The 12,247-nt window shown below is 38.7% G+C and overlaps 1 pseudogene; it reads right to left on the bottom strand.

Annotated features, from left to right (window-relative positions):
• Positions 1-3,949: 3,949 nt before the first annotated feature.
• Positions 3,950-11,808, bottom strand: LOC145982978 (glucose dehydrogenase [FAD, quinone] pseudogene; annotated as a pseudogene).
• Between the last annotated feature and the right edge of the window lie 439 nt (positions 11,809-12,247).

Genomic DNA, 12,247 nt, shown 5'->3' with positions numbered 1-12,247 from the left:
ACCACCTTACACTTTAAACACCAACACACACCACACACTAAACACCAATTAAAAGTACCAAACACAATAACCATCAACATTTGTATATGCAACATAACTGGATAACCCACGCAACCCTAAACGCAAACTATATGATCATTACCTAACACAACAATTGAACAACACAGGCAAAACACAATCCCAATCATCATGACAAATTATAAAGAGCATCAATAAATAATGAACATGGTGAGGCTAGCCATTTGACGACAAACACCGTGCCTTTGGGGTGAAGTTACTACCAAATAGAATCAAGATAACTTAACCAAACGAGCAGACAACTCAGCTGTGCGTTGAATGGCTGACCTCATACAACCAGTCAAGTTAAAAATAGACCTGGACCCAAATAACTAGACTAAATGTAATTCTAGCTGCCAGAATCATCAACACAGACTTTTTTATCATCATATCAACACGGCATAACTTGGATATCTGCGAATACTTAAACAAATCAATCAACACAATTGTAAATGCATCATGCATACATTATATTCTATTTATATTATTCTCTGTATTTGAAATTTACCAATAAAGTTGTAGAGCAACGAATAACGGGGGAACCGTAATTCGAGAAATTGACGTCCCAGTTTATTTACAAAGGCACTGGGACACAGCGTATGCCCTCGAATGTATACAGGTGGAGGTTACCCCCTTAAACGATTACGAAGCAATGCAGTGGTAAGTTTTACTTCTCTCATTTTTATTTACGATTTTATCTGTGGTAAAGGCTAGTGGCGGAAAAATCAAACTTCCCTCGTAGGGAAAGTGAAGGGGACTTGCATCACAATCTCCGTAGTTCCTAAGTTTCTAGACGTCGAAGAGAGATGTCAGCACTTACTCTCATGTCCATGGACGATTTGTTGTTAGTTGGGGAAGAGTGAATCGACTGTCCGTTCAAAGATATGGAAATTTGCGAGGGGTCAGAAACACCATCCTACAGCTTTTGATGCAACATACCGTCGAACGTAAGGCGCACATTAAATATTGCTTCAGCTTCTTAGAAAAAAAATACTATGAATTTCAGGCGCACACATATACATAATACATATACTTTATTAGAATAATACCGTACTTTTACACTTATGTTATTGTTAAATTTTAAATTTACAATACTGCCATTGCCATTAACATTTACGTTTACCATTTGAACAATATCAGCACATTACAACATATTACGCAAATAACGTGGTATATTTATACATATATATTCGATTCCAAGGCGCGCCTACATTTTGAACATTAAAAACCCGAAAAAGAGTGGGCCTTGGATTTGAAGAAATACAGTATTTATTCGCACCAAACGTTCTATTTTTTTTTATGTCCACGTTATGCTCAGATAGGCTAATCAGATAGGCTTTATTCTCACAGGTCAATTGGCGAAAGCATAACTTTTAACATTTTTGCTAGCATAAATGCTATATGTAAATGCTTCCACAAATCTTACAGCAGACAGTACTTTACACGAAAGCATTTCATGGAACATTTCGGCTAGCTATTGCGATAACAATGTATAATATATACAGCACTAAAGGTACGTCGAGTTACACAATCTGTGGTGAGTGCACGGTGTTTACAATTGAAACAACTAAAATATTCATCCATGCGTGTTCAGTAAACGTTGTAAAGTATGTATTTTGAGCAGCGCCATTCTTTTCTACCTAAAAACATTTAAGAAGAAACGTTATTCCTCTCGGTTAAATAGTTATCGTCTTTTTAAAAAGTGAAGTGATACATTGTTTACATCTCACGCGGCCGCCATTACACACGTGACCTAGAGCTCGCTACTGATTGGTTATCCTACGAAAAATGCTACGGATATAGGACCGATCCTATCTTTGAGAAATGCCATGAAATATGCCATAGCACCTGAAATGCCATAAAATTTCTCAATTTACACGGTAGCATTTTCGTCATGGCATAAATGTTAAGAAAAATGCTAAGCAAAATGCTTGCGTCTAAAGCAGGTCTAAGATGTTTAATATTATTAGAAAGTGTAAGGCTTGATTCACCTCTACGCTCAAGCAACGCTCAGCTCATTCTCCCCTAACGCTCCGCTCACGGTATCCACACTAGCAGTCAGTCTTCGTCCCGGTCAAGGTACGATCAACGTGAGTGTGGTGTTTGTTTCTTCACAGAGTACACGGATTTTTCCGTATAAAAAGCCTGCCGATTGTGCTACCTGCAATGTTTAAGAGATGTTGAACGACGGACTTGGCTGTTGCAGCACAGGCGTTAATTAGAAGAAAATGACAAGGAAGAAAAATAATTGCGAAAGCGGTGATTCATTGACTTGGTTGATTTACTTCGCTTTGACAGTTTTGACTAATCGTAAGGATGAGAATGAGTGATAATACGAATAAATTGATGAAGGAACATCACAATGAACGTCCATACCCAGGCCGGAATTCCAACCTGGTGTCTTAGAACGCTGTGCTAACCACTCGGATAGGAGGTCGGCTATTATAAATATAATGTTGTTTATTGATGTTATACTTTTGGTTTGAAATCGGCAAACGTTTATTTGCAACTACAATGTGCAAAACTGTAAATGCCAACAATGGTAACACTACTTTGTTGGTCTACTTTTCACATGAAAAATTTCGGGCTCATTGTTTTATATCGACATTGTTGACCATTTCTTTTATTAAAACGTTTCCGACACAACACGTGACAAATAAAGAGCAGGTTGTAAGCCTAGTTTCAAGAACCCGATTGTTGCACACATCGTGTGAAACGCGGCCTCTATCACTTAATATATATATATATATATATATATATATATATATATATATATATATATATATATATTATATGTGTGTGTGTGTGCGTGTGTGGATTCGAGGCGAGATATCAAGAATGAGTTTTCCCTTGGCGGAGGGTCGACCACCACCTCCCTTCCCTTTGCACACACAAAAATGACAATTTGGTTGTCCGGGAAAGTATGACCGCCAATAGGTTAGCTCTTTGATTTAAGGATTTTAATTGATGCAACGGGTTGGAAAAGAGTAGTTACAACTAGTGTTTATGGATCATATTTGTGGTTAGTCTCCTATTTTTTTTTCATTTGCTAATTGTAATTTGGTTGTTTCGGTCAGGTTTTTTTTTCTTAAATTTCTTTTACTCAGGCTTATGACCGATGTTTTACAAGCAGAATTGAGAGGAAAATATTGTGGGATTTTTTTGCTCAATGCCCCATCAATCAATTTTATCATTACTCGCCTTTTTCTGTGTTTCAATAGGTCTTTCTTTGCCTTCTGACGGCTCATCTTCTACGCACAAAACTGGGTTACGTATCCCCTGCAACGGGGCTGAAGACTGAAGCTGAACCTTACCAGACGTTCACATCAACGATCGAGCTTCGCAAAGTCTAGCTCCGCCTCCTCACGCTCCGGTCAAATATTTTTTCCATCCGATCGTGACCGGACACCGAACTGAGCACGATCGAACGAACCTTGAAGGAAGCGCCAGCTGTGAATGCTTCTATTTAAAAAAATCAACAATATTTGACCGGACTATGGGGGGAGGGTGATCCGAGCGTTACTGGAGCACAGGTGTGAATCAAGCTTAAGTATGCAGACATGGGTTGAACAGCAATAATTTAATTTTAAATTGTTATATCATTGTCGTCGTGGTAACTTGTTGTTTGTTGATATTGTTCGCTCGCAATATCGTAACAATATATGTTACAATGGAAATAGATAAATACATGTTATAATATATATAAATATATTATATATATATATATATATATATAGGGGTAATAATATGTAATATAATCTCGGGGTACTTCTGCCACACTATGTACATTCAAATTAATTTAATTTCTAAACCCGCAAATGTCAATATGCTCATTATTAATTTAGGTACGTAATTCTAATTACTTAAACTGTTGTATGGTACTCTAAAAAATTCAACTCTCCTTTATCATATCAGCTCCCTTTTCACCTATCATTATAGTGGCAGCCTGAGTATTTCCTCTTACAACCACAGGCATTATGGATGCATCAATCACTCTTAAGTTGCGTACCCCGTGCACTCTTAGCTTGCTATCAACAACAGCACTCTTATCTGAGGCAGGCCCCATTTTGCATGTGCCCACCGTGTGGCATGATGTTCCGGAATACTGCCTCAATATGCAAATCCAATATTCATCTGATCCGAATTCGTATTGTGTGCACCCTGGCATTGCAGTGGTATTCAACTTTGCACCGACTGATCTCATGGCGGTAGTGTTTATGAACTTCTCCGTGTATCTGATCGAAGCTAGTAGAAGCTTAATGTCATCGGGGTGTGACAGGTATTTGGGATCAATTAGGGGATATTCAAAAGGATTCTTGCTCTTTAGTTCAATGATCCCAATGCTTTTTGCAACGAGATTAATTTGTTGAATCTGTATACCTTCATTAGTGTCGCTAGTCTCGGTGTTTACTCCCGGACCCATTTTGTAGTTACTGTCCTCACCATTTACTGGAGCGAAAAACAACTGAATATCTGGAACGTCTGACGGACCTGTCTCGTCCAAGACCTTAGCAAACAGAGGTACCTGAGGCAATCCTCTTCCTGCGAGAGGACCTTGTCTTGATTCTTGATATGTCCTGTAATTTTCCTCCGTTTCCACTTCAATTTTCGGAAGATCGGTCATCACCTGAACACCTTTCATAAGACAAAATTGATCTTGTAGATTGTGACCCACTTTCAAATCTTTTAAAACAGGAATGTCCATTTCCTGAAGATGCTCTTTCGGGCCAATACCTGAAAGCATAAGCAACTGAGGAGAGTTGATCACACCAGCTGAGAGTATTATCTCCCTCCTTGCGTATATCCTTTGAGTTGTGTTAAATCTCATGAACTCTACGCCGTGAGCTATGTTTGTTCCGAATCTAAAAAGAACTTTCATCGCATACGAACATTTGGCAATGTGTAGGTTAGGTCTACACCTGACACTACGGAGGAAAGATCTGGACGTACTGTACCGGGAGCCATTGTACTGTGTAGCCTGTTCGTTCATAACCCCTATCTGGTACTCCCCGTTAAGATCCCTCTCAGGTAAACCTAATTCGTTTCCTGCTGCTATCAAAGTATCAACCAGCGGGTGTTTGTATGGAAACCTCTGGACTGGGATGTAGCCTCCTGTACCGTGATACCCTATTTCGGCAAATTCTGGATCCTTATTGTCCTCAGACTTCTTGAAATACGGCAACACTTCCTTGTAGCTCCATCCGGGATTCCCCATCCTGGCCCAGTCGTCGAAATCCATCCTGTTCCCCCTCAGATACGTCATTCCGTTGATGGTGGAGGTTCCACCAAGGGATTTACCTTTAGGTAACCCGCATCTTCTTCCAGCGCTTGCCAAACACGCCTCCTTCTGCGGGACCGTCTTGAACTGCCAATCGAAAGGGGTTCCCCACAGCACGTCGCTTATCGCTGGGATATTGGAGTCAGGCCTCGCGTCTCCTCCTGCTTCTACTAAGAGCACCGACCAGCCCCTGACCTCGGAGAGTCTGGCAGCAACCACAGACCCAGCGGTTCCTCCGCCGACCACAATGAAGTCATATTCCGCCAGCAGATCGCGTTGGTTGTTGGGATATCCCTCTTTGTTGCCACGCAAGCACTCTTGCCTGAATGCTAGATTCACGGCTGTCATGAAAGATAGGAACGTCGCTGGGCAGCTGTTGAAGTCTTGGCAGTATGTTGGAGGAACTTCATCCAGAGGAGGTGTAGGCGATGCACATTCTGAAACGAAAAATTAGGGTGTAAATACTTTTTTCTTATTCCTAAGAGGAATTCCATTTATATACAGGTTATTCCTAATGTCCTTTGCACATTTAAATTCACTATAACTTTGTAACGAACAGAGATATTTCAGTGAATTAAAGTTTGTACTGCACAGCAGTCTTTAAAGTTTTGCCTGACAAAACTGCACGTTGACAGGATCACGTGACTACGAGCGATCAGGTAAACTTCAAGATTGAGTCGATTCAGGAGAGGTCAGTGCGTTTTGTGGTATGCAGAGCTGTAATCGTGTGTATTGGTGCTCGAATTTCAACTTACAAGAGGGATAACCCAGGATTGAATGTATGGTGCGCTGTGTCGACGAATCACCTAATCGGGCCTTCCTTCTTAGAGGACGGTCTCATGACGGACGATACCGACCTCAACACTGCAGACGTTCTTCCTTCCCCATCTGATTGCACTTGGTATCAAGGATCATATGCACTTCCAGCAAGACGGTGTTCCTCCCCATTTCGCTCTTGCAGTTAGAAACTTCCTGGATCAAGAATTCGGAGCCAGGTGGATTGGCCGCAGAGTACCCACATCATAGTCCGCAATATCGCCAGGCCTGACTCCGTGTGACTTTTGGCTGCGGGAATATGTCAAGATGGAAGTGTACGCGGAAAAGCCAAGAGATCTGGATGACCTGAAAGCAAATATATATGCAGTCATCGTGGGCCATTTCGGATGAGCAATGCCGTAAAGCCATTCTAGGTTTCAGGACGAGATTGCCGCAATGCATAGGCGTGAATTGTGCCCTGTTGGAGGTTGGGCGATGATGACGACAGATATGCATTGTTGTCAAGTAAAAGTTTAAAGACTTCTGTGAAGTACAAACCTAATTTCACTGAAATATCTCTGTTCGTTACAACTTATAGCGAATTTAAATGTGGGAAGGATTTTGAAAACCTTGTATATACACATTCCTTTTGATTATCTAAGTTTCTGCCACTTCTAAATCAATTGTTTTATTTCCCCAGCAACACACGTCTTTAAACCTGTACCTTTCCTAGACAAGATCAGGAAGACAAAATCCTTGACCATCATTACCAGTTTCCAAAGTTGATTGATTGATTTTGTTTATTTTAGTTTCTCTGCCTTCTTTGGCTAATCGCTAAGATGAAGATGAGTGATGACATGATGAAATTGATGAAGGAACACGCACAAAGAACACCCATGCCCACGCTAGGATTCGAATCCGTGACACCTGGCGCACTTTCCTTAGGGTTCATCTGTTTATAATATTTCTCAAGGTTTGCGTGTGGAAATACTATAACGTACTACTTCTGAGTTTTTCCCTCTTCACCGTGATCTTCCAGCCCTGATGATTCTTGAAAACGGCTACCCCTTGCCTGGTCGGATCCCTCTTATCTTCAACTACACTTATAACACCGAGACAAATCTCCCTAGATTCAGTTAAACGCAAAGATATACTTTATGTAGCGTGGAAGCATTTGGATTTTTAAAAATCATAACGCATCGCCTGAATACTGTATTAATGATATTGCGAAGTTTCATTTTTACAGAAGAAGTAGTATTGACTTCTGGCTAGTACGTCAGTAGTAGGTAAATCCGCTGCTTATTTATGCAAGTACGGCCGAGACATTCACTGCGACGTACATTTTCATCCATTCACCTTTCCCTCAGAGCCCAGTTCTTCCAAGCACAAGCTCAGGTAGTCCCGTACTACCTGCTTTCTACAAACGGGTTCCCCAGGGACCGACCTTTCAGTGGTGGTTCCTCACGGATTATCGTTGTTGTGGGTCTTAGCCGAGGGAAGAGCACGGCAATTATCTCCGCTGGTATCTTCCAGTCCCAACCTGCCCTTTCATCCCTAGCCGTCTTTACGCATGCTTGTACGCAGAGAAGTTAAGACTTCCTACACTTTTGGGACGTAGGGAAATTACGGTGGTGCGTAGGAAAATTACGGACGAAACATTCGCAGTTCCCCAAATACTGTCGGATTTCTACGTTGCGTGCAATCAGCAGAACACATGAGCAAACCGAAAGGAGAGGTTATGGGAGTCAGAATTCCCCCTGTTATACAGCAAATTAATTTTTTCCACGATTTTATACTGAGAAATTTATCATCCTTGGATGGTTTCCAAATAACAGGAATCACTGTTTGGAATGGCACAGCAGCATTTATCAGTCGTTGTACCCTTCTGTAGGACATTCAATTCATCCGCTGTTTGCTTTTTTTTGTTCTGGCAGACTAATGTTTATCATTTGGTACAAAGCCCCCATAGAAAATCACTGGGTGCACTTATAGCAGGACAATAGCCAGGATTTCGATTTAGGTGAGGCCTTACTACCTATTTTTTTTTAAATGCAATGTTTTAAATAAGATTGTCCCAGGGATATAATACTTAAATACGAACCACAAATACAAAGTCAGTTTGTACAGCAATTCTGACAACTATATTCACAAATTACAACATTATTCAGAATGTCATGGACACCAAACTCACATAGTAGAAAATGTACGGTTTTCAAGAATTCCTTACAAGAATATATGCCCACTGTGGCGATATTTTCGAGAAACGATAGAAAGATTCACGCAAACTGTAACATTTGCATTACTTCTGAATCTAATAAGCATACAATTATGTTTAGCATGTAATTTCATCCGAGGTCGATGGCTGGTATGGTCTGAGGGAGTGTACAGATGAAAATATGTGCACTCTGTAAATACTGAGGAACACCATTTAGTATGACATCTACCAATACTACCAACAAATTGTACCTCCACATCCTTAGCCGCATAACCCCTGGTAAATGCAGCAGACGAATGAGTGTGAGGGAGTGATATTAGCTAAGAGAGTGAAACTTAACAGAATACCCTGGTCTTCCATAGAAATTAGGGTTGAGCACTAGGCCGGCACTGGTGTCATAAAAATAACCTCTCGCTAAAAAAAGCTCAATTACAGAATGCCGGATGGATTAATGGAAAACGACCTAGGCATACGAGAAGAAACCAGAAAGATACAATCCGTGTAGGAACATGCAACATTATGACTATGCTAAATCCTATTGCAGATAATTGCATTACAAGAACTAAGATGGAAAGGACAAGGAGAAATCAAAAAATATAAATGATCTGTGCTTTGGAGTGGTAAACATACTACAGGACAACATGGAACAGGATTCCTAGTAAAGATAGAAATGGTAAAGCATGTATTCGGATTTGAACCGTGCAGTGAGAGAATTTCCAAACTTCGAGTGAAAGGAAGGTTTTGTAATGTAACTTTTATAAATGTGTATGCTCCGACAGAGGAGAAAGAATATGACATTAAGTAAAGGTTTTATGAAGAACTGCAAAGAGTGCAAAACAAAACTCAGAGATATGATCTCATAGTCCTGTTGGGAGATTGTAATCCAAAGATAGGAAAAGAGGATGCATTAAGTGAAGTAACAGGTAAACGTACATTACACGAGACATCCAATAACAATAGAGAATAAGTATGTAACCATGCTGTCGCATAAAGATATACACAAAGGTACCTGGGTGTTCCCAGATGGAAGAACCATCAACCAAATGAACCACATTCTAGTAAATGAATCGAAAAAAGAAACGATACAGAATGTAAGAACTATGAGAGGCCTGAATTGTGATTCAGACCGTTATTTGGTCAAGTTAGTAATCAAACAAAAATTAACAACTTTACGAAAAAGGAATCCAGGATAACACATAAAATGGAAGAGAAGTATCGTATACACAGTAAAGTAATTGTGAAACAACTGAGTCAAAATTTAGAAACTTTTATCGACACTAAGGTATAAATGAAAATTGAAAAAAAGCCGTTCTGAAAACAGCAACTGATGTAACACAAACGCAAGATCATAAACCAAGGAATGAATGGTTGGATAATTATAATTAATGTAAAATGATAATATGTCAGAAAATGATGCAAGACAAAGATGTCTACAAAGACAAACTATAGCAAACTGAGAGGAGTATGAGAATAAAAGGAGAATTGCTAACAATGTGTGCAGAAACAAGACAAAATGACTAAATAACAAAATTTTTCAAGGCTGTGAAATCGCATGTAGGGAACTACACTGATGCAAATACAGCATGTTAAGACGCATCTGGAGAATTATTGCTGAAAAGTAGTATTCCGTTGGAAAGAGTATTTTCAGGATTTACTAAATTGTTAGAACTTTCTCTATGAAGATCAATTTATGAGACACCAGAGGAAGACACTGAAATAACTGTTCCAATATTTGATGAGGTAAATAAAATCATAAAATCCTTGAAAATGAATAGGTCACTCGATTCAAATAATATCCCAGCGGAACTAATAAGTCATGGAGGACAGACACATGCTAAGGAACAAAATTGGCAAGCTGATACTCAGCACACTGGATAAATAAGAATTGTCACAGAAATTGGTTACATGGCATCATATGCCCAATTTTTTAAAAAAAGGAGACAGGTTGCAGTGCAGTAACTACAGAACATATACGTTTCTAAATGTCACATACAAAATATTTGTAATTTTTTAACAAAATAGAATATCTGAAATTAAATTATGTGAATAGTAAGTCTGATTTAGACCAAACAGGTCCACAATTATTTATATTACGTCAAATAAATAAAAAAATAAAAAATGTTCTGAACATAATATCGAACAGCATAACATATTTATCGATTTTATGCAAGTATTTGACTCAGTAAATAGAAATGTAATTACTACATGCTTGAAGAAATGTAATGTCTCGCATAAACTAATAAGATAAATAAATTTGACCTTACAAAATACTACAGACAGAGTACAGAAATTACGATCTGAGTGAGAAGTTTGCGATCAACAGACGAGTAAAACAAGGAGATCTATTATCAGCAATTTTATTTCGCATAGTCATGGAAGTAACATTTCAGAAGATGGAAATTTGAGGCAACATTTTAACAAGGTTAAGACAGATCTGTGCATACGCAGATGACGTTGTAATTACTGCAAGAACTAAGCAATCAGTGGTTAACTCACTTGTTAAATTAAAGCAACAGGCAATGAAATATGGATTAAGAGTGAATGAAAATAAGACAAAATATATGAGGTGTACAAGAAGAAATATCAACGAACATAAAGCAAGTATAGATACAGGTCCAGTCATTAAATACTTCGGGTCAATAGTAAATGGAAATAATTTATTTGAAGAAGAAATCAAAGGAAGCATTGCAGCTGGAAACAGATCATATTATGGAAATAAAAATATATTCCAATCTAACCTAGTTTTCAGGAAAACAAAATTAAGATTGTACGAATCCATAATAAGACCTGTTGTTACATAAGGCTGTGAAACCTGGGTGCTCAAGGAAGATATAATTCTGAAACTGATTATATTTGAAAGAAAGATATTAAGGAAAATATATGGCCCAACAAGATAGTCTAATGGAATATGGCGAATAAAAATAAACGAAGAACTTGATGTATTAATAAATGTAAGAATATAAGAAGATTTGTCAAAGCTTAAAGATTGAGTTAGTTGGGTCACATGGAAAGAATGCCCGAAGGAAGAATTGTTAAACAAATTTACAACTGGAGACCTTTTGGTACAAGATCGCAAGGAAGGCCCAAGACCAGATGGTTAGACGACGTTAGAAGTGAAATAAGGTGCATGAAGATCCAAAACTAGAAGAAAGGTGTGTTGTTGAATAGAGAAGAATGGAAGAATGTATTTGAGCAGGCCAAAGAAAAAGTATAAAAAACTGCGGGGACACTGTCCCCTACGCTCCCCTAATCTACGCCACTGCTAAAGCACAATTGTTAAACTATCTATATTCAAGTATTTTGACGATTCACCTCATCCAAAATAGTACACTGTAAAACAAATTTTACAATGTCTTACACAAACGAAAACGGCCATGGGACAGAAAGTTGTCTCATGGGACATAATATATGTAACTGCACCATACAGCTTCTTGAATTCTGTTCCAACCAGTAAAACTTTCCAACTCTTCTTTAAGAATATTTTAAATTTAAACTTACCCATAACCAGCTTGTCTTGTACGCTACAACAATGAATGAAAACTTCCAGGTATTTGAGTGACTTGTGACAGTTAATTGAAATATTATCAGTTAGATTGCTAAATTCTGTAAACTGTTGTTTTGTGTGTGTCAGGAGTTACGCGTAATTATTTCCTCAAAAGATTTTAAAGAAAATGAGTTTGTGATAACATTGTTGGTGCTCAGGAAGTTTTCAGTCGTTATTTCCTAGTATCCTTCAAAACAAAAGCATTGTCGTTTATCGTGGCACGCGGATCGGAAGTTTCAACAAGGTTACTCTTGCATGGAAATTTGTCAAGAATACACCGTTTGCCAAAAATCACGATCGGGTACTATATATAGTGTAAAAGTATTATTCGCAAGCGAAATTGACGTAAAAAGTTGTCGTGGAATGAGGGTAATGTTCAGTGTGCGAATCAACGGGG

This window comes from Lepisma saccharinum, unplaced genomic scaffold (assembly GCF_977018435.1).
Source record: "Lepisma saccharinum unplaced genomic scaffold, izLepSacc3.1 HAP1_SCAFFOLD_509, whole genome shotgun sequence".
NCBI classification, from domain to species: domain Eukaryota; kingdom Metazoa; phylum Arthropoda; class Insecta; order Zygentoma; family Lepismatidae; genus Lepisma; species Lepisma saccharinum.
Note: the sequence above shows the minus strand (reverse complement) of the source record. Positions and strands in the feature narration are given on the sequence as shown.